Here is a 26215-nt window from a genome sequence, read left to right on the forward strand (position 1 = left end):
TTGGCCGCAAACCCACCCCTATGCACAGTCTCTTGGATGCGAGAAGTAGGAGACAGGCAATGTTTATTGTGTAGCAGCTGGGACTTTTGCCAGAGTGCATGGGGAAAATGCTCACCCTGCTTCCGCTAGTGGGAGGCTGAGCTGGACAGAGGGAAGCCTGGAGCTTGGAGCCTCTTTCCTTCCCACCGTGGGGACGCCTGCCTGAGAGAGGAGTCTGCAGGGAAGACAGCAGCATTGAGATGAAGCATTGGTTCCTGGATCCAGCCTTACCTGAAACCCAGTATTTTCCATCTGGTTCCTCTTTTTTAAAAAATATTTACCGGGCACAGTGGCTCATGCCTGTAATCCCAGCACTTTGGGAGGCCGAGGCAGGCAGATCACGAGGTCAGCAGATTGAGACCATCCTGGCTAACATGGTGAAACCCCGTCTCTACTAAAAATGCAAATATTAGCCAGGCGTGGTGGTGGGCACCTGTAGTACCAGCTACTCGGGAGGCTGAGGCAGGAGAATGGTGTGAACCCGGGAGGCAGAGCTTGCAGTGAGCCGAGATGGTGCCACTGCACTCCAGCGTAGGTGACAGAGCGAGACTCTGTATCAAAAAAATATATAAATATAAATAAATAAATAAATAAATAAATATTTTAGACTGGGCGCAGCGGCTCATGCCTGTAATCCCAGCACTTTGGGAGGCCGAGGCAGGTGGATCACCTGAGGTCAGGAGTTTGAGACCAGCCTGGCCAACATGGCGAAACCCTGTCTCTACTAAAAATACAAAAATTAGCCGGGTATGGTGGCAAGCGCCTATAATCCCAGCTACTTGGGAGGCTGAAGCAGGAGAATCGCTTGAATCTGGAAGGTGGTGGTTGCAGTGAGCCGAGATTGTGCCACAGCACTCCAGCCTGGGCAACAGAGTGAGACTCGGTCTCAAAAATAAATAAATAAATAAATAGATATTTTATTTTTATTTTTTATTTATTATTTATTTTTTGAGACAGGGTCTCACTCTGTTGCCCAGGCTGGAATGCAGTAGCGCCATCTTGGCTCACTGCAACCTCCACCTCCTGGGATCGAGTGATCCTCCAGCCTCAACCTCAGGCTCGAGCCACCCCGCCCAGCTAATTTTTTTGTATTTTTTGTGGAGACGGGGTTTTGCCATGTTGCCCAGGCTGGTCTCAAACTGCTGAGCTCAAATGATCCACCTGCCTTGGCCTCCCAAAGTGCTGGGATTACAGGCATGAGCCACTGCACCCGGCCTCAGTTCCCTGTTTTGATGAAGCCACTTTGAGTCCTTCTTCTGCCCCTAGAAAATGACCAACTGGAGGTTCTTTCTGGGCCTCTGCTTGCCCATCTATAAAATACGAAGGGGTGGCCGGGCGCGGTGGCTCAAGCCTGTAATCCCAGCACTTTGGGAGGCCGAGACGGGCGGATCACGAGGTCAGGAGATCGAGACCATCCTGACTAACACGGTGAAACCCCGTCTCTACTAAAAAATACAAAAAAAAAAAAAAAAATACGAAGGGGTTTGGAGTCCTTTTCTCAATGGGTTCAGCAAGTTTGCTTAGCAGGGCCCTGGCCTGGTAAATATTGAGCAAGGGCTGCTATACAACTATTACTCCAGGGCTCCTCAGAGCAGCCATGCCTCAGCTTCTCCCAGCAGTTCCGGGGGTCAGGACGATGTTAGCCCCCATTTCACAGCTCAGTTTCATTCATTCATTTAAGAAATCAGGGTCGGGCGCGGTGGCTCACCCCTGTAATCCCAGCACTTTGGGAGGCCAAGGCGGGCTGATCGCTTAAGCTCAGGAGTTCGAGGCCAGCCTGGCCAACCTGGTGAAACCCCGTCTCTACTGAAAATACAAAAATTAGCCAGGTTTGGTGGCACACGCCTGTAGTCTCAGCTACTTGGGAGGCTGAGGGCTGAGGTGGGAGAATCACCTGAGCCTGGGGAGGTCAAGGTTGCAGTGAGCTGAGATGATGCCACTGGACTCCAGCCTGGGTGACAAAGTGAGACCCTGTCTCAAAAAAAAAAAAAGTCAGCATCGAGTGCCTACTGTATAACAGGCCCCATCTTGCACAAGTCAGGATCTTCTTGATCATGAGGGACTCTTACCTGGGTGGGAAGGCGGACACTAATCTAATGATCACACAGAGAGTTATGAGAAACCGTAAGAGTGACGAGTGGGGATGTGAGGAGTAGGGAGTGAGGGAAGGCTTCCTGGAGGAGGCAATGCTGGACTAAGGTGGTAAAGAGGGGCCAGAAGAGGGAATGCAAAGGCCCTGAGGTGGCTAGTGGGGAATGGATGGGGGATGGGGGAAGAGGTTGTTGCCCACGTGAGGCTGGGAGCGTATGGGCCAGAGTTGTTTTTTTTCTTTTGAGATGGGGTCTCGTTCTCTCACCCAGGCTGGAGTGCAGTGGCGTGACCACAGCGCACTGCTGCCTCGACCTCTCGGGATCAACTGTTTCTCCTTCCTTAGCCTCCTGTGTAGCTAGAACCACAGGCATGTGCCACCACACTCAGCTTAGTTTATTTGATTATTTGTAGAGAGAGAGTTTCACCATATTTCCCAGGCTGGTCTCTTACTCCTAGGCTCAAGTGATCCTCCTGTCTTGGCCTCTCAACGTGCTGGGATTACAGGCATGAGCCACTGCACCCGTGGGCTAGGGTTTTCTTCTTGGGTTGTGGGGTCCTGGAGCTGGAGAGTCAGGGCCTGACTGGTGAGATGTTCAGAGTTTATTCTGGCTGCGGTTCAGCTGGAAGTAAGTGATTCATCTTGTGAGCCTCAGTTTTCCGGTCCATAAAATGGATGTGGTCAGGCAGCCTCTCCAGAGCCTCTGCCCCTCTTCCCACCTCCCTTCCTCTGTCTGTCTTTCCTGATCCATCTTTTCCCTTCTCCACGGCTCCCACCTATAGGTGGGAAGCCTGTCTCCATCAGGGAGCTAGGCTGCCTCAGTTTACCTCCCCAGGTGCCTTCCTTCTCCATCTCTCCAGTAGCCTCTGGGTGTGGCCAGAAACAGATGTTGTCTCTGCCTCTGCCCTTGAGCCAGGATGGGACTGAGGTGTCAAGAGGTTTCTGGGGACCATGGGCTGCAGGAGATGACCCCTGGACTCAGGGTAGCTCCTGGCCTGGCCCCTGATACTTTATTATCTGTGCCCAGATGCCAAGCCTTCTGCCCAGGAAGCCCCTTCTTTTTTTTTTTTTTTTTTTTTTTTTTTTTTTTTGAGACGGAGTCCCGCTCTGTCGCCCGGGCTGGAGTGCAGTGGCGCGATCTCGGCTCACTGCAAGCTCCGCCTCCCCGGTTCACGCCATTCTCCTGCCTCAGCCTCCCGAGTAGCTGGGACTACAGGCGCCCGCCACCGCGCCCGGCTAATTTTTTTTTTGTGTGTGTGTGTGTGTTTTTAGTAGAGACGGGGTTTCACCGTGTTAGCCAGGATAGTCTCGATTTCCTGACCTTGTGATCCGCCCGTCTCGGCCTCCCAAAGTGCTGGGATTACAGGCTTGAGCCACCGCGCCCGGCCAAGAAGCCCCTTCTTCCAAATCTGCCCTCTGCCCATTTCTCTCTCTTTTTAACTCATTTCTTTCTTTAAAAAAAAAAAATTTAAAGTAGAGACAGTCTTGCTATGTTGTCCAGACTGGTCTTGAACTCCTGGGCTCAAGCGATCCTCCTGTCTCAGCCTCCCAAAGTGCTGAGATTACAGGCACGAGCCACTGAGCCCAGACTTACTCCCTTTTTTTTTTTTTTTTTAGATGGAATCTCACGCTGTCGCCCAGGAGGCTGGAGTGCAGTGGCGCCATCTCGGCTCACTGCAACCCCGCCTCCTGGGTTCAAGCAATTCTTCTGCCTCAGCCTCCTGAGTAGCTGGGACTACAGGCACCCACCACCATGCATGTATGGCTAATTTTTGTATTTTTGCTAGGGACAGAGTTTCACCATGTTGGCCAGGCTGGTCTCAAACTCCTGACCTCAGGCAATCTGCCCACCTCGGCCTCCCAAAGTGCTGGGATTGCAGTCGTGAGTCACCGCGCCCAGCCATTCCTCCTTTTTAAAGATACATTCACACACCATACAATTCACCAACTTAAAGTGTACAGTTGACACGCTTGCAATCCCAGCATTTTGAGAAGCCAAGGCGGGAGGATCACTTGAGCCCAAGAGGTTGAGGCTGCGGTGAACCATAATTGTACCACTGCACTCCAGCCTGGGTGACAGAGTGAGACCCTGTCTCAAAAAAAAAAAGTACAATTCAGTGGTTTTTGTACAATCACAGGTTCTAGAACATTTTCATCTCCCCAAAAAGAAAACCTGGTTCCATAGTAGCCACTCCCCATTCCCCTCCCCTAGCCCCTGGCAGCCACTAATCTGCTTCCTGTCTCTATGGATTGCCTGTTCTGGGCATTTCATATCAATGAAATCATACAATATGTGGCCTTTTTGTCTGTTCTTTTGTGAAAGAAACTCAGATGTTTTTGAAACCCATCCTCGTTATAGTGTGTGTCAGGGTTTCATTCTTTTTGTTGGCTGAATAGCATTCCATTGTGTGGATGTGTCACTATTCATTTATCCACTCTGCCATCGATGGACATTTGGGTGGTTTCCATTTTCTGGCTATTGTGGATAGTGGAGCTCTGAGCGTTTTGTGTACAAATTGGCATAAACACCTGTTTTCAGTTTTCTCCGTATATATCTAGGAGTAGAATCACAGGGTCACATGGTAACTCTGTGTTTAACTTCTGGAGGATCTGCCAACCTTTTCCACACGTCAGCTGTACCATTTCACATTCCCTCCAGCAAGGCATGAGGGTTCAAATTTCTCCACATCCTCATCAACACTTGCTATTTTCCTTTTTATTTTTTCTTTTTGAGACAGTATCTCGCTCTGTCACTCAGGCTGCAGTGCAGTGGCGTGATCTCGGATCACTGCAACCTCTGCCTCCCGGGTTCAAGTGATCATCCTCGTGCCTCAGCTTCCCAAGTAGCTGGGATTACAAACTCTTGCCACCAAGCCTGGCTAATTTTTGTATGTTTAGTAGAGACGGAGTTTCACTATGTTGGCCAGGCTGTTCTGGAACTCCTGAGCTCAAGTAACCCGCCCACCTCAGCCTCCCAAAGTGTTGGGATTACAGGTGTGAGCCACTGAGCCTGGCCACCTTTTTCTTATCGTTCTCCTTCTCCTCCTTCTCCTTTTCCTCCTCCTCCTCCTTCTTTTTTGATGATGTCTTGCTCTGTTGCCAAGGCTGGAGTGCAGTGGCGCTATCTTGGCTCACCACAATCTCCGCCTCCCAGATTCAAGAGATTCTCCTGCCTCAGCCTCCGGGTAGCTGGGATTACAGGTGTTAGCCACCATGCCTGGCGAATTTTTGTATTTTTAGTAGAAACGAGGTTTCACCATGTTGGCCAGGCTGGTCTTGAACTCCTGACCTTGAGTGATCTGCCTGCTTCAGCCTTCCAAAGTGCTGGGATTACAGGTGTGAGCCACTGTGTCCGGCCTCTCTTAATAATGGCCTTCGCAGAAGAAAAGTCTTACATTGCATGGAGTCGGGTTGATCTATTTTCCTTTGCTGGCTTGTGCTTTGGGTGCGCTACTTAAGTATCCTCCTGATCTTGATAAACCCCTCTTGCGGGCACCTCTCCCATCCTCCCCGCCCCCAGCCCCCACCTCTGGCCTGTCCCTCCCCCCTCCTCCCCTCCTCCTCTCCCCACCTCCCGCCCCAGTTTGGGGCAGTGGCCTGTGGCTCCGTCCCCGAATCGGAGGCCTCCATCAATGTTTAATAACTGAGCGGACGGAACCTTGGCGGAGACGGAGACACCCCGCCCGGCACCATGCGCTACGCGTCCCCACGGGCCGTGCCGCGATCACGCAGGGCCCCGCTTTCCAGGTGGGGAAACTGAGGCACCGGAAGATTGAGATGGGGACGCGACGTGCCTGGTCCCAGTGGTCGGGGCCACGGCCGGGCTCCCTCCCCGAGTCCTCCCCACCTTTCCTGGCCTGGAGCTGCTCCTGGCTCTGGTCCCCGCCCTGGCCTGACCCTGCCAGCAGGAACGGTCTGCTCCCCCGTGCGGTTCCTGCCGAAACCAAAATACCCAGGAGGAGGGGGAAAAAAACACCCGCCAGGCGGGCCGGGGGTGGGGGAGGGAGAGAGGGGCGGGTTTCTCCTCCGGGTTGGAGACTGAAGGGGCCAGGGATCACACAGTCGACAAACGTCTCAAGGGTCCAGCCGAGTCCTGGCTCTGCCTCCAACTAGTTGTGCAGCCAGGGCTTCTCTGAGCCTCAGTTTCCCCATCGGTGCAATGGGGTAGTTAACCCCCCGGGGGGCCTATGAGAGGTGAGAGGGAGCTAGGTGAAGGAGGTGCCCAACCCTCCAAGATATCATCACCTTTAATAATATTAAACCTTATGTGCTGGGATCAGGAGCTCCAGCCAGGGGCTCCTCTGGCTGGGGAGGAGGGCCCTCTTCTCCCAGTGGCTGGTCCTGTACCCCTAACCTCTTTTTTTTTTTTTTTTTTCCTTAACCAACTGAACAGCAGTGATCTTTATTTTATTTTATTATTATTTTGAGACGGAGTTTTGCTCTCCTTTCCCGGGCTGAAGTGCAATGGTGCAATCTCGGCTCACTGCAACCTCTACCTCCCGGGTTCAAGCGATTCTCCTGCCTCAGCCTCCCAAGTTGCTGTGATTACAGGTGCCCACCACCATTCCTGGCTAATTTTCATTTTGTTTTATTTTGAGATTCTGTATCTGTCTGTCACGCAGGCTGGAGTGCAGCGGTGTGATCATAGTTCACTGCAGCCTCCTGGGCTCAAGCAATCCCCCCACCTCAGCCTCCCAAGTAGCTGAGACTGCAGGTGTGTGCCACCAAGCCCAGCGAATTTTTGAATGTTTTGTAGAAAGAGCACTCACTCTGCTGCTCAGGCTGGTCTCAAATTCCTGGCCTCAAGCAGTCCTCCCATCTCTGCCTCCCAAAGTGCTGGGATTACAAACATGAGACACTGTGCCCCGGCCCCACCCGCAGCTTCCTATTTCCTTCCTCCCTCCCTGTCTCTCCTTATCTCTCATGTCTCATCTTCCTGTCTTTCTCTGTCTGTCTCTATTTCTCTGTCTTGCCTTTTTTTTTTTTTTTGACAGAGTCTCTATTGCCCAGGCTGGAGTGCCATGCGCGATCTCGGCTCACTGCAACCTCCGCCTCCCAGGTTAAAGTGATTCTCGGCCGGGGGCGCGGTGGCTCAAGCCTGTAATCCCAGCACTTTGGGAGGCCGAGACGGGCGGATCACGAGGTCAGGAGATCAAGACCATCCTGGCTAACACGGTGAAACCCCGTCTCTACTAAAAAATACAAAAAAAAAACTAGCCGGGCGAGGTGGCGGGCGCCTGTAGTCCTAGCTACTCGGGAGGCTGAGGCAGGAGAATGGCGTGAACCCAGGAGGCGGAGCTTGCAGTGAGCTGAGATCGCGCCACTGCACTCCAGCCTGGGCGACAGAGCAAGACTCCGTCTCAAAAAAATAAAACAAAAAAAAAAATAAAAAAATAAAAAAAAAAGTGATTCTCCTGCATCAGCCTCCCAAGTAGCCGAGATTACAGGCGTGCACCACTGCACTATGCTAATTTTTGTATTTTTAGTAGAGATGGTGTTTTACCACGTTGGTCAGGCTAATCTTGAACCCCTGGCCTCAGGTGATCCAACCTCCTCGGCCTCCCAAAGTGCTGGGATTATAGGAATGAGCTACCATGCCTGGCTTGTTTTGCCTCTTTTTGTCTCTCTCCCTGTGCCTCTCTCTCTCTCTCTCTTTGTCTCTTGTCTCTCTGTCTCTCTCCTTGTCTCTTTCTATGCCATCTTTTCTTTTTTCTTTTTCTTTTTGTAGAGATAAGGGTCTCATTATGTTGCCCAGGCTGATCTCTAATTCCTGGCCTCCAGCAATCCTTCCCCCTCAGCTTCCCAAAATATTTGTGTCATCTTTCTATCTTTGTCTATCTCATTTCTCATCTGTCTCCCTGTCTCTCTTTCCCTGTTTCTCTGTGTCTCTGTGTCTCTGTCTCATCTCTCTCTGTCTCTGTTTCACCTGTCTCTGTCTCTCCCTGTCTATCTTTCTGTGTCTCTCTCTCTCACTGCCTCCGTCTCTCTTTGTTTCTCTGTTTCTTTGTCTCTTTTTATTTTTGGAGACAGAGTCTCACTCTGTGGTCCAGGCTGGAGGGCAGTGGTGCAATCTCTGCTCACTGCGACCTCTGTTTCCCAGTTCAAATGATTCTCCTCCCTCAGCTTCCCGAGTAGCTGGGATTACAGGTCCCCCCACCATCATGCCTGGCTAATTTTTGTATTTTTGTAGACACGGGGTTTCACCATGTTGGTCAGGCTGGTCTCGAACTCCTGACCTCAAGTGATCCACCTGCCTCGGCCTCCCAAAGTGCTGGGATTACAGGCGTGAGCCATTGTGCCCGGCCCCACTTCCATTTTTAGGTGGGGAAATAGGGCCTTGTTCCCGAACAGTCTCGTGCAGGTGTCCCAGCCCCAGTGGCTTCATGGTCACCCTGGTCCAGCTGCTGGGCTCTGTGGCTCTCCAGCTATCCTGGGCCTCCCGTTCTAGGAGCCTGTCCCATAAATGGTCAGCCCAGAAAGTTCCACCCCGACATACTGGACGGTGACACCCCACCTCCCAGAGCTGGTTTTGCAGCAGGCAGTCTGACGCGAAGCCCAGGCCACGTCCCCGTGGTGTTGGCTGCTGCCTGGTGCAAGCCAGGAATGGGGACCGGAGGTGACGTTTAGGGCGAGGCTTTGGGCTCAGGTTTTTTTTCTTTTCTTTTTTCGGTATATAAACTTCTCGTTTTTTTGAGACGGAGTCTTGCTCTGTCGCCCAGGCTGGAGTGCAGTGGCCAGATCTCAGCAACGTCTGCCTTCCGAGTTCAAGAGATTCTCCTGCCTCAGCCTCCAGAGTAGCTGGGTCTACAGGCGTGTGCCACCACACCTGGCTAATTATTTGTATTTTTAGTAGAGACAGGGTTTCACCGTGTTAGCAGGATGGTCTCGATCTCCTGACCTCATGATCCGCCCACCTCGGCCTCCCAAAGTGCTGGGATTACAGGCGTGAGCCACCGCGCCCGGCCATAAACTACTAACTGACAAGGCCTACAGACTTATTTCTTCTTAGACACACCCACGGTACGGGTACGGCCACGGCAGCCAGTGGTCTTGGCGTGCTGGCTTCAGACACGAAGGCCCCAAAAGTGGTGCAGCCCTCTGTGGGCCCGAATTTTCTTCAGTCGCTCCAGATCTTCACGGAGCTTGTTGTCCAGACCATTGGCTAGGACCTGGCTATGTTTTCCATCCTTTACATCCTTCTGTCTGTTCAAGAGCCAGTCTGGGATCTTGTACTGCTGTGGATTCTGCATAGTGGTGATCACCCATTCCACGTCATCCTCCGTGAGTCTCCCGCCCTCTTGGTGAGGTCAATGTCTGCTTTGGTCAACACCACATGAGCATATCTTCCATCCACACCCTTAATGGCAGTGATAGCAAAGGCTATTTTCTGCCATCCATTGATGTTGGTGTTGAGTACTTGCAAAATATGCTGGAACTTTTCAGGAATCACTAGAGACACGGTGGCACGCTCTGGGGCTCCATGCCAGGCACCAGGCTCAGATTTGGGGTCTGGAAGCCCCACATTGCCCTCATCCTCTCTGGCTTTCGTCATGGGGGTGGGGGGGTGTGAAGAGGAAGGGACCCAGGCCCTTGGCATGAGGTTCCCTTCTTCAGGAAGCCCCCCACCTCCTGGATCGCTGGGGACCCCCAGCCCTGGGTACCTCCCTCCAGCCTAGCCTTGACCCTGTGGGAACCAGAATATCTCTATCCAGCCTGGACCTTCCCAAGCTGTTGCCTCGAGCATCGCCCCAAATAAGGCAGGCACCTGGAGGTGGCCAGGAATGAATGAACATGAATGAGCAAATGAATCATATATAATCTTACAAACTCAGAAACGTAAGGCCATACAAATAGAAATCTGGCCAAGGTTGGTGGCTCAAGGCTGTAATCCCAGAACTTTCGGAGGCGGAGGCTGTAGGATTGCTTGAGCCCAGGAGTTCAAGACTAGCCTGCGCAACATAGTGAGATCCTTTCTCTACAAAAAATTGAAAAAAATGTGGCTGGGCATGGTGGCAGGTGCCTGTAGTCCCAGCTACTCAGGGAGGCTGAGGTAGGAGGATCGCTTGAGTCCAGGAGCTTGAGACTGCCATGAGCTATGATCATGCCAATGCACTCCAGTCTGGGTGATATAGTGAGACCCTGTTTCTAGAAAATAAATAAATAAGTTTTGTTTGTTCATTTGTTTGTGATGAAGTCTTGCTCTGTTGTCCAGGCTGGAGTGCAGTGGCAAGATCTCAGCTCACTGTAACTTCTACCTCCTGGGTTCAACCGATTTCTCCTGCCTCAGCCTCTATAGTAGCTGAGATCACAGGCATGCGCCAACACACCTGGCTAATTTTTGCATTTTTAGTAGAGACGAGGTTTCGCCATGTTGTCTAGACTGGTCTTGAACTCCTGACCTCAAATGATCTGCCCACCTCGGCCTCCCAAAGTGCTAGGATTACAGGCATGAGCCACCGCGCCTGGACGATAAATAAGTATTTTTTTTTAATTAAAAAAATGCCTAAACCTGGATTTTTAGCATGTTGCAGGGGGCTCCCACCCAAGTTGAAGTTCTCAGAAGCTGGGAACTGAATAATGCATCTCGGGGTGGAATGTTTGATGACCCCCAGCAGCGTGCCATCTCAAGAGCAGGGGTCTAGTGTCAAGGCTCGGGGTTCTAATCCTGCCTCTGCTGCTAGTCAACCTGGAAAACCACTTCGCCTATATGAGCCTCAGTTTCCCCATCTGTAAAACAGGGTTGGTATCCATGTCTTGGGGTTTGGGGGTTAGTAAATGAATCTGTGGGAAGCTGAGTCAGGCCTATCGGCGTCCGTAGGTGGAAGAGCCTCTTCCCTCTGACAGGGAGGGGAATTATAGAGATAAAATCAAAGACAGGCCGGGGGCGGTGGCTCACACCTGTAATCCCAGCACTTTGGGAGGCCAAGACAGGCAGATCACTTGAGGTCAGGGGTTCAAGATCAGCCTGGCCAACATGGCGAAACCCCGTCTCTACTAAAAATACAAAAATTAACTGGGCATGCTGGTGTGCATCTGTAATTCCAGCTACTCTGGAGGCTGAGGCAGTAGAATTACTTGAACATGGGAGGTGGAGGTTGCAGTGAGCCGGGATCGTGCCACTGCGCCTCAGCCTGGGTGACAGAGTGAGACTCTGTCTCAAAAAAAAAAAGGAAAAACAGAGAGATGGAAGGTCAGGTTGCATCAGGCAGAAGCTGGCAACCCCTGTGACTCAGGGAGGTGCGGGGGCTCCCTCCTGGTCCCTGGCCACCTCTGAGCATCCCACCGGTTTCTTCCAGTTTTCCCTTTACTGAGATCCCTCTGCCCCCAGAGTCTCAGTCTCCTCCCTTCAGAGATGGGCTCACGCTGGCGCCCCTAAATCTTCTTCTTCCACTCATCCACCATCAAAATTGCTCCCACATCCGATTCCTTCTAATGAAGGTCCTTCTCCCTGGTCCAGACTATCCTTGCATCTTAGGACCAGCACAGGCACCCCTCTGTGGTCTCCTCGCTTCTCCCTTTATCCCCCAGAGATACCCCACCCTGGTATCCTGAGTCCAACTAGTCCTTCTTCTGTCTAGAAACCTCCATGGCTCCTACCTTCCTCAGAGCAAAAGCCAGAGCTCTCCCCCAGACCTCAAAGCCCTGCTTGGTCTCACTGCACCATTGCCTCTTCCCTACAACCCTGCTTAATCGACTTAGGCCACCTCAGCCTCCTCCAAGATCCTCCAGTGAGTCAGACAGGCTCCTGCCTCGGGGCCTGTCCAAAGGCTGTGCTTTCCCGGGGACCATCTTCCCATAGACGCCCATATGTCTCCCCCACCTCCTTTGGGTCTCGGTTCAAATATCATCGTCAATCACACTCTCTCTCCCTCCTCTGCCATCAAGAATTTGTATCTTGGCCGGGCGCGGTGGCTCAAGCCTGTAATCCCAGCACTTTGGGAGGCCGAGGCGGGCGGATCACGAGGTCAGGAGATCGAGGCCATCCTGGCTAACACGGTGAAACCCCGTCTCTACTAAAAAATACAAAAAACTAGCCGGGCGAGGTGGCGGCGCCTGTAGTCCCAGCTACTCGGGAGGCTGAGGCAGGAGAATGGCGTAAACCCGGGAGGCGGAGCTTGCAGTGAGCTGAGATCCGGCCACCGCACTCCAGCCTGGGCGACAGAGCCAGACTCCATCTCAAAAAAATTAAAAAATTTAAAGAATTTGTATCTTGGCCAGGTGTGGTGGCTATGCCTGTAATCCCAGCACTTTGGGAGGCTGAGGTGGGCGAATCACTTGAGGTCAGGAGTTCAAGACCAGCCTGGCCAACATGGTGAAACCTCATCTCTACTGAAAGTACAAAAGTTAACTGCGTGGTGGTGGGAGCCTGTAGTCCCAGCTACCAATCCCAGCTACTTGGGAGGCTGAGGCAGGAGAATCACTTCAGCCTGGGAGGTGGAGGTTGCAGTGAGCCGAGACTGTGCCACTGCACTCCAACCTGGGCAACAGAATGAGATTCCATCTAAAAAAATAATAATAATAATTTGTATCTCATTCATGGTGGTGTCTCCGGCTCCTCTACACAGCTGGGGCTTAATGAGTGTGCTCACAGATAATTATACGCTGATAATACCAGATGCCTGCTGTGCTGTAGGCCCTGGGCTGTGGTCTGGGGACACAGCTGGGGAAAATTGAGAGCAATCTCGTCCTTGTAGGACTCATGGTCTGGGGACAAAGGTGGGACCCAGAGGACATTATGCACCTGAAGCGATGCATCTGTAATGTGGAATCAGGTGTTGAAAAGTACGATGAATAAAGTAGAATACGTGACCAGATGCAGCAGGGGGAGCGCGTTGCCTGATCAGGCAGTCCTGGAATAGACGACATTTGGGGCCCAGGCCTGAATGAAGAGAGGGACATGCCCCTTTGCAGCAGCTCCGATGGCCATGTGTTTCTCACTGGTTCACAGATAAGGAAACTGAGGCTCAGAGAGGTGAAGTCACTTGTCCAGCATCCCCAAATCCAAACTCCCCAGCCAGGAGCCTGCAATCCCCTTTCCGCATGGTGCGCGGTTGCTGATGAGCAAACCAAAGTCCAGAGCAGCGCCGCCACGCCCCAAGGTCTCCCGGGAAGCTACTCTGCCCTCCTCCACCCTCCCTCTCCTCCCCCGCGCAGCTTTACTGGGGGACTTTCTCACAGGGAGGAAACAGCGACAGCTGGTTTCACAAGTAGGTGGCCCAAGCCACAGACCGGTTTCGGTTTGCAAACAGCTTCTGGCTCTGACTGCCTGCTGCTGGGCTGAGCAAACCCAGAGGTAAGAGACCCGTATCAATCCATAAGAGGAAATGGGCAATCAATCTGTCAGCTCAGGGTCTGGCTCGTGGGCAGCAGGGCCAGGGGATGGGGGTGCACTGAACCCTCATCTCCACTTAGTCTTGTCTTTTTTTTTTTTTTTTTTTTGAGAGAGAATCTCACTCTGTCGCCCAGGCTGGAGAACAGTGGCATGATCTCAGCTCACTGCAACCTCTGCCTCCCAGGTTCAAGCTCACTGCAGCCTCAGCCTCCAAAGTAGCTAGGACTATAGGCACACACCACCATGCTTGGCTATTTTTTGCATTTTTAGCAGAGACAGGGTTTCACCATGTTGCCCAGGCTGGTATCAAACTCCTGGCCTCAAGTGATCCGCCTGCCTCAGCCTCCCAAAGTGCCAGGATTACAGGCATCAGCCACCGCGCCCGGCCACCACTTTTTTTTTTTTTTTGAGACAGAGTCTCACTCCATCGCCCAGGCTGGAGTGCAGTGGCACAATCTCGACTCACTGCAACCTCCGCCTCCCAGGTTCAAGTGACTCTCCTGCCTCAGCCTCCTGAGTAGCTGGGATTACAGGCATGTACCACTATGCTCAGCTAATTTTTGTATTTTTGGTAGTGACAGGATTTTGCCACGTTGGCCAGGCTGGTCTCGAACCCCTGACCTCAGCCAAACCACCCTCCTCGGCCTCCCAAAGTGCTGGGATTATAGGCATCAGCCACAGTGCCCCGCCCTTCACTTAGTCTTAATCACCCATCCAATCAACAACTGATGCGTATTTTATGCTTTGCTGTATTCCTGCATTTTATTATTCTCCCAGCAAGCATATACTAAGTGTTTAGTGTGTACCAGATATTAGCTCATTTAAACATCTCAAACCACTGGAAAGCATCAACCTTGGCAATTATCTTGATTTCAGACTTCTCTCCAAAATTGGGAGAGAATAAATTTCTGTTGTCTGGAGCCGCCCAGGTTGTGCAAATTTGTTACATTAGCCCCAGGAAACTTAGACAGTCCCCTCTCCAACCCCAAGTATTAACTCCCCTGTCCTCCTGCAGGTCCTCCAGGTCTGAGAGGGTAGTGCCTACCTCCTGCACTCTGGCCAGGAGCAGGAAGGTGTGTGTTTCTCTTTGGGGATTTCTGGAGCATGTGGGTTGTAGACTCAGAGACACTTGGAAACTCCAGAGGTTTTTCCCAAGTGTCAGCACTATTCACCCTCCCCCAGCCATTTGTGAGTTTCTCATGAATGTATCTTGGGAAACACTTGGTATTGGTGGATTTTGTAGCTTTTGACAATCAAATGGCGTCTACCTGGTGTTTTAATTTGTATCTTCCTGATCCCCAATAGATGATCATCTCCTTGCCATCTCATGTGCCACTTGCCACATGAAGATTTCCTCCTTCGTGAAATCTTACTCTGTGTTCTTTGTGGTGTTCATTATAGGAATTCTTTTTTTTTTTTTTTTTTTTTTTTTTTTTTTTTGAGACGGAGTCTTGCTCTGTCGCCCAGGCTGGAGTGCAGTGGCCCGATCTCAGCTCACTGCAAGCTCCGCCTCCCGGGTTTGCGCCATTCTCCTGCCTCAGCCTCCCGAGTAGCTGGGACTACAGGCGCCCACCACCTCACCCGGCTAGTTTTTTGTATTTTTTAGTAGAGACGGGGTTTCACCGTGTTAGCCAGGATGGTCTCAATCTCCTGACCTCGTGATCCGCCCGTCTTGGCCTCCCAAAGTGCTGGGATTACAGGCTTCAGCCACCGCGCCCGGCCAGGAATTCTTTATATATGTTTGATAGTATTCCTCCATCTGTTGAGTATATTGCAAATATCTTCCCCTAATTTGTCACTTATCTTTTTGTTTTGTTTTGAGACCGCATCTTGCTCTGTCATCCAGGCTGGAGTGCAGTGGCATAATTTCAGTTCACTGCACTCTCCGCCTCCCAGGTTCAAGCGATTCTCCTGCCTCAGCCACCTGAGTAGCTGGGATTACAGGTGCCTGCCATCTTGCCTGGCTAATTTTTGTATTTTTGGTAGAGATGGGGTTTCACCATGTTGGCCAGGCTGATCCTGAACTGCTGACCTCAGGTGATTCACCCACCTTAGCCTCCCAAAGTGCTGGGATTACAGGCGTGAGCCACTGTGCCTGGCTGTCATTATAGGAATTCTTTATGTAGGTTTGATAGTATTCCTCCATCTGTTGAGTATATTGCAAATATCTTCCCCTAATTTGTAACTAGTCTTTTTGTTTTGTTTTGAGGTGAAAACTCCCTCTGTGGCCCAGCTGGAGTGCAGTGGTGTGATCTCGGCTCACTGCAACCTCCACCTCCCAGATTCAAGAGATTCTCCTGCTTCAGCCTCCCAAGTAGCTGGGATTACAGGTGTCCACCACCACGCCCAGCTAATGTTTGTATTTTTAGTAGAGATGGGGTTTCACCATGTTGGCCATGCTGGTCTCAAACTGCTGACCTCAAGAGATCTGCCTGCCTCAGCCAAAGTGCTGGGATTACAGGCATAAGCCACTGCCCCTGGCACCTGGCCTTTTTTTTCTTTTTCTTTTTCTTTTTTGAGACAGGGTCTCACTCTATGGCCCAAGCTGGAGTGCAGTGGCATGATCACAGCTCACTGTGGCCTCAAACTCCTGTGCTCAAGCAATTCTCCTGCCTCAGCCTCCTGAGTAGTTGAGATTACAGGCACACACTACCATGCCTAGCTAATTTTTTAATTTGTAGAGATGGGGTCTCCCTATGTTGCCCAGTCTGGTCTCAAACTCCTAGGCTCAAATGATCCTCTCCTCTTGGCCTCTCAAAATGTTGGGATTACAGGCATGAGGCACCAAGGCTTGCCCTCGAGTTCACCTCTATTTTCTTTTTTTTTTCTTTTTTTTTTTTTTTTTTTTGAGACAGAGTCTCGCTCTGTCGCCCGTGCTGGAGTGCAGTGGCCGGACCTCAGCTCACTGCAAGCTCCGCCTCCCGGGTTTGCGCCATTCTCCTGCCTCAGCCTCCCGAGTAGCTGGGACCACAGGCGCCCGCCACCTCGCCCGGCTAGTTTTTTTTTTGTATTTTAAGTAGAGACGGGGTTTCACTGTATTAGCCAGGATGGTCTCGATCTCCTGACCTCGTGATCTGCCCGTCTCGGCCTCCCAAAGTGCTGGGATTACAGGCTTGAGCCACTGCGCCCGGCTTCACCTCTATTTTCTACCAAGACATTAAAGCTTTCTTTTGGGCCAGGCACAGTGGCTCATGCCTGTAATCTCAGCACTTTGGGAGGCTGAGGCAGGAGAATCACTTGAGACCAGGAGTTCAAGACTAGCCTGTGCAACATAGCAAGACAGCAAGATCTTGATCTAGAGACAGCAAGATCCTGTCTCTACAAAAAAATTTAAAAAGAATAGTCAGGCGTGGTAATGTGCACCTGTAAGTCTGAGGCTGCAGTGAGCTATGATCATGCCACTGTACTCCAATCTGGGTGACAAAGCAAGACCCTGTCTAAAAAAATAAAATAAAAAGGTTAATTTTGTTATATTTTTGTGTGTAACTCCTTAACCCATGTGGATTTTTGTTTTGCATATGGTGTGAAGTAGAGAACCAATATTGTTTTCAACATGGTCTCCCATTTCCCAGATCCTTTTATGGGATAGCCTCCCCTCCCCACTGCTGGGACAGACTCTCTCCTTCTTGAAGCAAAATTCCTGACCTGCATAGGGCTGTCTGTGGGCATTTAATTCTAATCCATTGGTCAATGTGTTTCTTTCTGTGCCAGTATTTTGCTGACTTAATTACAGGCTTTGCCATGGGTTCCAATATCTGGTATGTCAGGTAGGACCGCCCTGTTCTTCTGCAGTAATGCCCCAAGTATTTGCAACCCTCTGCTGCTCCAGTTAAATGTTTCGATTATCATATTGAGTTCCAGGGAAAGCTGTGACATGACTTTAATTGGGATTGTGTTGAAACGACAGAGGGGGAAATTAATTTAATGTGTTTATTCTCTCACAGCTTTGGAAGCTAGAAGTCTGAAATCAAGGTATCTGCAAGATTAGTTCCTTCTGGTGGGTTGGGACTATTAAATGAGTTAATCTGCATCTGTATGAGCCTCAGCCTTCCTGTCCATGAACATGGTATGCCCACCGTCTCTTTAGCCTTAGTAGTCTCTCTCTGCGTTTTGTGTGTGTGTGTTTTCTGGGAGAAGGAGACACTAAGTCTTTATTGGGAAGAATGTCCATCCACCTTCCCTCACTGCAGATGATGAGACATACTCAGTGTTAGGGTACAATGGCAGGTTTTAGCTGGTACTTCTTCTCCAAAGCAAGTGGCAGTCAACAACCCCTCAAGTAGTGGTAGCAATCTGTAAACTAGGTTTCAGATTTTTTGGGTGCTATCAGGGAGAGAAGCAGATCTGGCTGGATCCCTCCGGAGTTCTCCTTCTCCATGTCCCCCTCCGGAGTTTTCCTTCTCTATGTCCCATCCCAAGGGAATGTCAGCGTTGGCAGTGGCACAGTGAGTCCATTCAGGACACTCAGAATGTTACAGAATGGCTTTCAAACATTGCCCTTGAAGCTGAAGCCAAAGATGGCATCCACCCCCAGCCCATACAGCTCATTGATCAGTGTGGGCTCTGGGGGCACTTCACCAGGAAAAAGAATGACCCTTTCCTGATGGTGGGTCACCAGTATAGTGTAGAGTGGCTTGTTGGGTCTTTTGGGGTCAAAGATGATTGGCTGGTGACCAAAATGTTTGGGATGTCAAGCACAGAGCAGGCTCCCTTCTCCATTATTCCCTGGGCCACGGATGATTGGGACAGCAGCAGGGGCCCTGGACATGGATATGGGAGGATATGCCTTGGCAATGACGTTGAACAGCTGAGCCCAGCCAGTTCTGTAAGTTGGGCCATGCTGGTACTCATGAAGCAACTCCTCATGCATGGCCTGGGCCCCCTCCTGGTGCAGGAATTTCACTGCTCTGCTTGCCATGACCTCCGAGTTCCTAGAGCCAGTGGAGTTAAGCCACTGTGGCCCCCAGCAGGTGGGTCCTGGACATCCATCTTGCATCATTAATCTCTCTTAATACAGTTTGTGTCTGTTTCCCTACAGGGTTGAAAACACTTTTTGATTCCTTTATTCCTCTTTCTTTCCTTTTTTTTTTTCTTTTGAGACGGAGTCTCGCTCTGTTGCCCAGGCTGGAGTGCAGTGGCACGATCTCGGCTCACTGCAAGCTCTGCCTCCCGGGTTTACGCCATTCTCCTGCCTCAGCCTCCTGAGTAGCTGGGACTATAGGCGCCCGCCATCACGCCCAGCTAATTTTTTATATTTTTGGTAGAGATGGGTTTCACCGTGTTAACCAGGCTGGGCTTCATCTCCTGACCTTGTGATCCGTCCGCCTCAGCCTCCCAGAGTGCTGGGATTACAGGCGTGAGCCACCGCGCCTGGCCTTTATTTATTTATTTATTTTTTCTTAGATGGAGTCTCACTCTGTCACCCAGCCTGGAGTGCAGCGGCACAATCTCTTCTTTCTTAATGCAGGGCTCTGTCCTGAGCTTCCACAGCACCAGATGATTTCTTCTCCACTATGTTCCTGATTCTACTAGATTTTCTCGATTTTCTCACACCTGGTATTTCTTCCTTTTTTTTTTCACTCTGTCTCCCAGGCTGGAGTGCAGTGGCGCAATCATGGCTCACTGCAGCCTCCACCTCCCTAGGTTCAGGCTATTCTCCTGCCTCAGCCTCCTGAGTAGTTGGGATTACAAGTGCATGCCACCACGCCTGGCTAATTTTTTTTTTTTGAGACGGAGTCTCGCTTTGTCACCCAGACTGGAATGCAGTGGTGCTATCTCAGCTCACTGCAATCTCTGCCTCCTAGGTTCAAGTGATTCTCCTGCCTCAGCCTCTGGAGTAGCTGAAAGTACAGGCACCCACCACCATGCCCAGCTAATTTTTGTATTTTTAGTAGAGACAGGGTTTCACTATGTTGGCCAGGCTGGTCTCGAACTCCTGACCTCAGGCGATCCACCCGCCTCAGCCTCCCAAAGTGCTGGGATTACAGGGGTGAGCCACGGCGCCCGGCTCTATTTTGTAGTTTTGTAGCGACGAGGTTTTGCCATGTTGCCCAGGCTGGTCTCGAACTCCTAGGCTCAAGTGATCCTCCCACTCGGCCTCCCAAAGTGCTGAGATTATAGGTGTGGGCCACTGCGCTGCACCCAGCTCCCTTAGGGCCACATTGCTGAGTCCCCAGGGGGGTTCCTCTGCGTCTCTTTGCCTGAGCCACCAGCTCCCCAACTGGGACCCTGAGTCCAGCTTCCAAGTGACCCTGGGAGAGCATGGTATTGGGATCAAGACCACAAGATGCCACCCTGGGCTTCTCGCTCCCAAGATTTTTCTAGAATCTAAGCAGCCCCAGGACTGCTTAGGGGCAGACGTGCAATGGGATGTGACCAGGAACTGGCAGATCCTGGGACATTGCTGCTACTGCCTCGCTGCGGTGGCCGGGAAGTGCTTGATGATTAGCAGTTGGCCATTTGGATGATGACAATGTGTCAGAGTGAGACTTTAGGTTGGCTCACACCAGCGTAAACAAGTGAAGGCAGCTGAGAAGACAGAAGACACTAAATCCAACCTGAGACTTATTTCTCCTGCTCTGACAATGCCCACTGCACCAGGCCCAACCCACCCTGTCCTCACAATGACCCCATGCGCAAGGGGGTGATGAACCTTGCATTCGAGTGGGAGGATCACTTGGGCCCAGGAGTTCGAGACCAGCCTGGGCAACATGGCAAAACCTCGTCGCTACAAAATTGTACAGATGAGGAAACTGAGGCACACATGTGTGTGTTTCAGACTGATGGGCGGCATGGCTCACACCTGTAATCCCAGCACTTTGGGAGGCTGAGGCAGGAGGACTGCATGAGCCCACGAGTTCAAGACCAGCCTGGGCAACATAGCAAGATCCCATCTCTACCAAAAAATAAATAAATGAAAAGAATCATTTTATCCAGATTGATAGTTCTAGGGCTGTTACGCATGGAACCGGAGCCATGGTGCCTGATTCAGTATGGCTGTAACCGCCATACTATCTCCGCTTCTAAACTGACTGCTTTATGGCTGGATCCTCAAGCGATCCTCCTGCCTCAGCCTCCCAAAGTGCTGGGATTACAGGTGTGAGCCATGCTGCCCATCAGTCTGAGACATACAGATGCGTGCCTCAGTTTCCTCATCTGTACAATTGGGAGGCTGCAGTGAGCCATGATTGCGCCACTGCCCTCCAGTCTGGGTGACAGACTGAGACCCTGTCTCGATAATAAATAAATAAATGGACTGTTTTCTCCTTTTTTTTCTGTGTTTCTTTAATGGTGTGGTCACATATGTTTCATGAATGCTTTGAATCTAGCAAGTTAACACTTATAACTTAAAACACAGATGTGTTTTGTTTTGAAGCAAGAAAAAGAACATGAACAGACACATCTGGATAGCTAGGGTATGTAGCAAGAGACCACTATTCATCCTTCCAGAGCTGGAACTAATAACACGAGTTTTCCAAAACAGAAGACTTTGTATAAACCATTTGAATTTTTTTTTTTTTTTTTTTTAGACAGAGTTTCGCTCTGTCACCCAGGCTGGAGTGCAATAGAGCGATCTCGGCTCGCTGCAACCTCCACCTCCTGGGTTCAAGCGATCCTCCTGCCTCAGCCTCCCAGGTAGCTGGTAGGACAGGTGCCCACCACCATGCCCGGCTAATTTTTGTATTTTTAGTAGAGACGGAGTTTCACCATGACGGCCAGGCTGGTCTCAAACTCCTGACTTTAGGTGCCTCGGCCTCCCAAAGTGCTGGGATTACAGGCGTGAGCCACTGCGCCCGGCCTTCTTTTTTTCTCTTGAGACAGTTTCAGTCCGTTGCCCAGGCTGGAGTGCAGTGGCACCATCACGGCTCACTGCAGGCTCAGCTTTCCGGGCTCAAGTGATGCTTCCACCTCAGCCTCCCAAGTAGCTGTGACTAAAGGCCTAGTCACAAGAACCATTCTGTAACATTTCAGTGTCCACCACCACGACTGGTTAATTTAAAAAAATTTTTTTTGTAGAGACGAGGGGTCTCCCTATGTTGCCCAGGCTGGTCTCAAACTCCTGACCATAGGTGATCCACCTGCCTCGGCCTCCCAAAGTGCTGGGTTTACAGGCGTGAACCACTACTCCCAGCCTGGATTTTATTCTTATGTTACTTTTTTTTCTCACATTCTCAAAATAAAATATTAAATACATAAATCTTGAGTCAAGTGTATTAAGGTATAACTTATATCCAATAAAGTACAGGTGAATGAGTTTTGTTTTGTTTTTTTGAGACACAGTCTCACTCTGTCACCCAGGCTGGAGTGCAGTCATGTGATCTCGGCTCACTGCAACCCCTGCCTCCCAGGTTCAAGCAATTCTCCTGCCTCAGCCTCCCAAGACGCTGGGATTACAGGCACATGCCACCATGTACAGCTGATTTGGGTATTTTCAGTAGAGATGGGATTTCACCATGTTGCCCAGGCTGGTCTCGAACTCCTGACCTCAAGTGATCCTCCCACCTCGGCCTCTCAAAGTGCTGTGATTACAGGCATGAACCATGGTGCCCAGCCAAGCGCATTTTTCCTTATGGGGATAACAGTGAGTTTCAGACAGTTACATACACAATGGGGGTGTGGGAATAAATAAAAGTGAGGGACCTTCCTGCAACAAGCCCCCAGGGCTGAGCTCAGAGGGGCCCCAGCAGCCTGAGATGCAAGGTTGGCTAAAGTCCCATTTCATGGCCAGTGCTACTGAGGCTAGAGACAAATGACCCGGTGGGCTCAAATCTGGCCATGGATGCTAGACCTCCATCTTCTCACCTCAAAAGCAAGGATAAGGCCAGGCACAGTGGCTCACGCTTATAATCTCAACACTTTGAGAAGGCGAGGCAGGAGGATCACTTGAGCCCAGGAATTTAAGACCAGCCTGGGCAACATGGCAAGATCCCATCTGTAAAAAAAAAAAAAAAAAAAAAAAAAGTGGCTGGGCGCGGTGGCTCAAGCCTATAATCCCAGCACTTTGGGAGGCCGAGACGGGCAGATCACGAGGTCAGGAGATCGAGACCATCCTTGCTAACACGGTGAAACCCCATCTCTACTAAAAATTACAAAAAACGGCCAGGCGCGGTGGCTCAAGCCTGTAATCCCAGCACTTTGGGAGGCCGAGACGGGCGGATCACAAGGTCAAGAGATCGAGACCATCCTGGCTAACACGGTGAAACCCCATCTCTACTAAAAAATACAAAAAACTAGCCGGGCGAGGTGGTGAGCGCCTGTAGTCCCAGCTACTTGGGAGGCTGAGGCAGGAGAATGCCGTAAACCCGGGAGGCAGAGCTTGCAGTGAGCTGAGATCCGGCTACTGCACTCCAGCCTGGGAGACAGAGCGAGACTCCGTCTCAACAACAACAACAACAACAACAACAACAAAAAAAAAAAAAAAAAAAAAAGGTTTTAGCCTTGTCCCAGCTACTTGAGAGGCTAGGGCAGGAGGATCACTTGCACCTGGGAAGTCCAGGTTGCAGTGAGCCACGATCGTACCACTGCACTCCAGCCTGGGAGACAGAACAAGATCTGGTCTTTAAAAAAAAAAAAAAAAAGTAAGAGTAAAAGAGAAAGGTGAAGGCCAGACGCAGTGGCTCATGCCTGTAACCCCAGCATTTTGGGAGGCTGAGGCGGGCTGATCACTTGAGGCCAGGAGTTCAATACCAGCCTGGCCAACATGGTGAAACCCTGTCTCTACTAAAAACACAAAAATTAGCCAGGCATGGTGGTGTGTGCCTGTAATCCAAGCTACTTAGGAGGCTGAGGCAGGAGAATCATTTGAATCCAGGAGGTGAAGGTTGCAGCAAGCGAAGATCACGCCACTGCACTCCAGCCTGGGCGACAGAGAGAGACTCTGTCTCAAATAATAATAATAACAATAATAATAATAATAAGTAAGGATAAAAGGGAAAAGGTGGTGTTCATGGGTCACCAGGAGTCCTCAGCAAGCAGTTTTGTCCCTCTGGACCTTTGTTTTCCTGTCTGTAAAATGGGGATGTTTACAGAATCAGCCTGGTGGGGCTTTTGTTGCTATGACTGTCATCCCAGTCCTGGTTCTTGGTCCTGAGTGGGCTCAGCCAGGTGACCCGAAGCTCTGTTTTCTGCTTCCCCGCCCCGCCCAGCAGCCCGAGACCAAGTCTCGTTCCTCTTGCTCTGCAATGTGGAAGAGGAGGATATACCCGGCCAGCAGCTCAGGAAATTCCAGGGCAGAGGTGGTGTCTGGTTCTGCAGCCTCACTGATCATCCTGCCTCTGCCTAGGCCGAGAATGCAGTGGGACCTTGCGTCCTTTCCCCCAGAGTGGGCAGTGACGATGCCACATCCGCCTGACTTGCCAGGTGATCCAGGCCATCCCAAACTTACCTTCAGCCTCATCAACTGTGAGCTGGCAAATTGTGAAGACAAGTGGAGGTGGCATGAAGACAGCCCCTGAAATCATCACAATGCCTCCCACCCAGGGCCTTAGCACATGCTGTGCCCTCTACCTGGGATGCTCTGTCTCCTGCTTGTAGCTACGAAACCTCTGCCTTCAGGACTCAATAAGGAATCACCTCCACCAGGAAGCCCTCTTGGATTGACCCCACAATTCATTCATTTGAATAAATGGGGACAGGGTCCTGGTAATGAGCATCTCCCTTTGGTAGGTCTTGTCTAGGTTATATATATATTTAGAGAAAATGTCTTGGCCGGTTGTGGTGGCTCACAGCTACTTGAGAGGCTAGGGCAGGAGGGGAGGCCGAGACGGGCAGATCACGAGGTCAGGAGATCGAGACCATCCTTGCTAACACGGTGAAACCCCATCTCTACTAAAAATTACAAAAAACTGCAATTCCAGCACTTTGGGAGGCTGAGGCAGGTGGATCACTTGAGGTCAGAAGTTCAAGACCAGCCTGCCCAATATGGTGAAACCCCATCTGTACTAAAAATACAAAAATCAGCCAGGTATGGTGGCACATGCCTATAATCTCAGCCACTCGGGAGGCTGAGGCAGGAGAATCATTTGAACCTAGGAAGCAGAGGTGGCAATAAGCCAAGATGGCGCCACTGCACTCCAGCCTGGGCGACAGAACAAGACTCTGTCTAAAAAAAAAAAAAAAAAAAAAAAAAAAAAAAAAATGACAGAGACAAAGTCTTGTTCTGTCATCCAGGCTGGAATGCAGTGGTGCGATCATGGCTCACTGCAGCCTTGACCTCCTGTGCTCAAGGGATTCTCCTGCCTCAGCCTCCAGAGTTTGGGGCTATAGGCATGCACCACCATGCCTGGCTAAATTTTAAATTTCTAAGTTTTTTTTTTTGTGATGAGGGAGGCTTCATCACAGGGGGACCAGGCTTAGCAAATACACATCCAGGCACCCCGTTAACTTTGAATTTCAGAGAAACAACTGTCTTAGTCAGCTTTCTGCTTTGCAATAACAGAATACCACAGGCTGGGTAATCTATAAACAACTGAAGTTTATTTGGCTTGTGGTTCTGGAGGCTGGGAAGTCCAAGATTGGGCCATATCCGGCGAGGGCCTCCTTGCTGTGTTATGACGTGTTACAGGCATCACGTGGTAAGAGAAACACGTTAGAGAGCAAGGGAAGCCCCAAACAGCCTTTTCTTTTCTTTTCTTTTTTGTCAGACGGAGTCTTGCTCTGTTGCCCAGGCTGGAGTGCGGTGGTATGATCTTGGCTCACTGCAACCTCTGCCTCCTGGGTTCAAGCTAGTCTCCTGCCTCAGCCCCCTGAGTAGCTGGGATTACAGGTGTGTGCCACCATGCCTGGCTAATTTTTTGTATTTTTAGTAGAGACAGGGTTTCACCGTGTTAACCAGGATGGTCTCGATTTCCTGACCTTGTGATCTGCCTGCCTCAGTCTCCCAAAGTGCTGGGATTACAGGCATGAGCCACAGCACTTGGCCAGCCTTTTCTTTTACATTTTTATTTATTTTTACATTAAAATATTTTAAAGACAAGTTATTACCCTCTTGCCCAGGCTGGAGTGCAGTGGTGCAATCTCAGCTCACTGCAGCTTTGATTTCCTCCCGGGCTCAAGCAATCCTCCTGCCTCAGCCTCTTGAGTAGCTGGGACCATAGGCCCATACCACCACACCCAGCTAATTTTGTTCTTTTTTGTAGAGATGGGGTCTCACTATACATATATATATAATATATATAATACATATACATGTATCTATATGTATGATATATATTTTCATATATTATACATATATTTTAGAGACATGTATTTGTCTCTAAAACAGAGCCAGGGTCTTGCTCTGTCTCTCAGGCTGAGGTGCAGTGGTGCAATCATAGCTCACTGCAGACTTGAACTCCTGGGCTCAAGTGATCCTCCTGCCTCAGCCTCCTGAGTAGCTGGGACTACAGGTGCATACCACCACACTGAGCTAATTTTTAAATTTTTTGTAGAGACGGACTCTCACTATGTTGCCCAGGCTATTCTCAAACCCCTGGGCTCAAGTGAGCCTCCTGCCTTGCACTGAGGTTACTGGTGTGAGCCACTGTGTTCATCTCAATCTCACTTTTTTTTTTTTTTTGAAACGGAGTCTCGTCCTGTCACCCAGGCTGGAGTGCAGTAGCACGATCTCGGCTCACTGCAACCTCTGCCGCCCTGGCTCAGACAATTTTCCTGTCTCAGTTTCCTGAGTAACTAAGATTAAAGGCATGTGCCACCATACCACGGTAATTTTTTTTTTTTTTTTTTTTTTAGAGACGGAGTCTCGCTCAGTCGCCCAG

At 50.6% G+C, this 26215-nt stretch overlaps 1 long non-coding RNA gene and 1 pseudogene across 1 annotated transcript; both read right to left on the reverse strand.

The window, feature by feature from the left end:
* Positions 1–8123: 8123 nt before the first annotated feature.
* LOC126942343 (40S ribosomal protein S18-like) lies at positions 8124–12268 on the reverse strand (annotated as a pseudogene).
* Positions 12269–22407: 10139 nt separating this feature from the next.
* Positions 22408–24590, reverse strand: LOC126942417 (uncharacterized). Its single transcript, XR_007721562.1, has 2 exons — positions 24306–24590; positions 22408–24190 (listed from the first exon to the last, which is right to left on the reverse strand). It is a non-coding gene; the product is annotated as an uncharacterized LOC126942417 (long non-coding RNA).
* Positions 24591–26215: the final 1625 nt, after the last annotated feature.

This window comes from Macaca thibetana, chromosome 19 (assembly GCF_024542745.1).
Source record: "Macaca thibetana thibetana isolate TM-01 chromosome 19, ASM2454274v1, whole genome shotgun sequence".
In the NCBI taxonomy this organism is placed as follows: Eukaryota; Metazoa; Chordata; class Mammalia; order Primates; family Cercopithecidae; genus Macaca; species Macaca thibetana.